This window comes from Daktulosphaira vitifoliae, unplaced genomic scaffold (genome assembly GCF_025091365.1).
Source record: "Daktulosphaira vitifoliae isolate Bord-2020 unplaced genomic scaffold, ASM2509136v1 Scaffold_1, whole genome shotgun sequence".
Lineage (NCBI taxonomy): Eukaryota > Metazoa > Arthropoda > Insecta > Hemiptera > Phylloxeridae > Daktulosphaira > Daktulosphaira vitifoliae.
The window spans coordinates 87728589-87731984 of NW_026099572.1; the positions used below are offsets into that span (position 1 = coordinate 87728589).

The 3396-nt window shown below is 26.0% G+C and overlaps 1 protein-coding gene across 7 annotated transcripts in view; it reads right to left on the reverse strand.

Moving 5' to 3' along the window:
• The window catches only part of LOC126896314 (COBW domain-containing protein 1-like), a 29238-nt gene that overhangs the window by 13145 nt on the left and 12697 nt on the right, over window positions 1-3396 (reverse strand). The gene's annotated exons all lie outside the window — the stretch shown is intronic.

Here is a 3396-nt window from a genome sequence, read left to right on the forward strand (position 1 = left end):
CACGGCTTTTGCCACGGTCGTTCTACTATCACTAGTAATACTTTTGATTTATCATCATGATTTACTAGTTATAACATTAGTTTTTATAATCAAATTAGTGAATAACGGTGAAACACTCTGTATATACTGATTTCAAAAATCCTTTTGATTCAGTAAATCGTTCTCACTCATGTTCTTAGTGAATTTGGAATTGGTTAAACTCTTAAGGGTTTAGGTCATATCTTAATTACAGATATCAATAAGTTAATAGGTTTAGTATAAAGTCAAAGCTATTTCCATCTCAATGTGGAATACCTTCAGGGGTTATCAATCTTTCTTACTTATTTTTTTTTACTTATAAATAGTGTGGCACTATTCATTGTTTTGATGATGACATCAAATTTTATTTGTAAGTGCACTCTGTTGATGAATGTCGAAAATTGCAAGTTTGACCGATCACTGAACGATTTAGTGCATTACGTTTATATTTTAACCTTTCTAAATGTCAGGTTTTTACTTTTTTTAGGACCCCGATAGTATTTTCCTATTGTCTTGGTGTGGACATTATTCGGCGTATGGTTAATTATCTTATAAATCCTTGATTTAAGTTAGCCTATGACCTTGATCCTAGCTCACACATTTAATGTAAGGCATTTTAAATACTTTATTTTATTATTAGGTTACGCAGTGTTGGTCAAACTACCATATATACGTAGTAGGGTGACGGCTGTCAAAAATGGAGGGGGTCGCGGGGCTCCTCGTTTTACGAAACAACGAGGGACTATGTCATCTCTATACCGCTAATGATTTTAGACTGCAAGAACCTATCCAGCGTAAGTTTGCCAACATTTTCTATGCAATTTATGGTTATGTTAGTATACTTCAGGTTTTTTCTCTGGTTGAAAGAAGATGCGTAGAGAGAGATAAATTTATTGAATGGAATTGTATCTTTTTCACTTGTTTTACTAATTTTTTTTAAGGCATCTCTGAGATCTACACGAATTACTGTTCCTTTTGCCGTCTCTCGTGTCACTACAAATAATTCGACAAATGAAACATTAAGGCATTTTATATCTAAAACTTAAGTTGACCCTTACTTCAAATTAATTGTTAATGATTGAATTTATCTTAGAAATTATAAATATAGTTATACTTTTAACTTTATATTTAATTGTATTCCTTTATTGGCATGTTCAATAGTTAATTATTTTTCTAATAAACTTTTTAACTTAGCTAGTTTAGTTTTCCATTGAAATAACTTAGCTTTTTCTAGTTAATTAGTTAAAATACAGTTAAGCTCAATTCAAAATTTCATAAAAAATGTATGTCTTTATATGCTGCGTATGTGGTTTAATTTAAAAAAAACCTTGAATTTTTCCCTATCGCAAATATTACATTCATGTAACAATAAATATAATTTTCTGAATTTTTCCAAAAATTTATGTAATTTTTAACTATTGTTTTTTTTTTAATACATGGTTTTAAAGATAAAACATCAACACCAAAATGTACAAATAAATAAAAAAAATTGTATCATTAATATTTTCTTCCTATTCAATTGAAAATAGATTCTTAGTTTTTCCTTGCAACACTGACCAATAAAAAATGATTTTAAACATTTTAGCCCAAAAATTAATTTTAAATTAAATAAACTTATTTTACACTAGTTAATTTAAAAAAAAATTTCAACATATCTTTCAACTTAGCTAGTTAAATTTTTATATGGTAACTTTTAACTGTAAATTTATCAACATTGTTCATACTTAACATAACTTAACTTGAGTTAATTATTTCGATTAATTGCTCATCCTTGAGCATGTTACTCTATTAAAGGGTCAATCCATATCAAATCATCCAGAGTAGTCGCGGGAACATTTAAATTTTTTTTGAAATTTCATAAATGAGTTGCCTAGTATTTAAATAAAAAAAAAATTCCAAAAAACAAATTTTTAGGTGAAAGAAGATTTATGACCTGTAAAAATTTTTAAATTGCAAAATACCGGTATTTTGTAAAAATATCCCTGAAACCTATGTATTTATACTAAAGACTTGAACATTTCATCACTTTTTCATTATGAGGTCTTCTAACATGTCTAGTAATTAACAATAGGATTTTTTATTTTTAATGTAATTTTTCAGTAATTTTGAAAAAGGTTTTTTTTGTTTTTGTAAAAAAATGACATTTTCAAAATTAAAATTAACGATGAAATACAATTTTTTTAATCAAATTTTTTTTACATCATATTAACATTATTCAGCATTATAATTTAATTGTGTTTTGAAGTTTTTTACTTTGGCCTTTTTTTAGTAACACAAGTATAAAAAAGTTAAAATTCCTAAAAAACGATTTTTAGGTAAATTTAACTTAGATTTTTTCTGTGGGACAAAAAAATAATAAAAATTTCACACAATATTGTTACACATGTTGACTGTCTTTGTTAAAAATTTAAACTTTGGTATTTTACCAAAACCAACAAAAAATTAGCTTTGAAAAATCGCCTTTTTTTAAATTTATTATGTTGTAAACCATTGCAAAAATACAAAAATGTGAAATTTTTAATTGTGTTTAACTTTTTGAAGGAATAGAAACTTTCTAAGTTTTATTATTCCAACCTTCTTTAATTATTTATTATTTTATATTTAAAATTGAAATTATAATTTGTCATAAACTATTTAGAACATTTTTTTGGTAAAGACAATCAATACCAATAAACCTAATTAATTGACATTAATAATTAATTCTCCCTTAAAACTAAAACTTAATTTTTTTTTATTCATATAAAAGGAAAGGATTTAATGGGGGTATTTTTTCCTATTAATTCTCTCCCTCGTGTATGACTTTATTGTTTAAATTAAAATATAAACATACATGATTAAAAAAAAACAAAATTGAAATAGAAAATTATAACACAAAAAATGTTTATGTTTAACTTCGGATGCTATTTTCAAATACAATATAAGGTGTTATAGGGCAAATATTTTTTTTAACATATACTATGTATCATAATTTTAAATTTAACATATATTTGAAGCTTTGAGTATTTGCGGAACATTTTGAAAAGGTTAACTTTTCAACCAAAAGTTGCTATTTTGAATCCCCTTTCTTTGAGCGAGTGAAAGGTCAGATTTTAGAAAAAAATATACCTAATTGTAAGTTGTTTTCTCACTTGGTTTTGGATAGAAAATTGTAGCATATGCTGTTCTGTATTTTATGATTAACAAAATAAAAATGAATTTTCCTACTATACTTGTATACTTTTAAATGTGCTACAAAAAAATGCATAAAATTAACTTGAGTCAATGTCAGAAGCATCGTACCTACGATGCTTACAGATTCGACAGAAATGACATAATTCATCGAGATGTAATGTTGCCGACCGTAACAGATGAAGTCACTCGGCTCGTAGGTAGGCATAT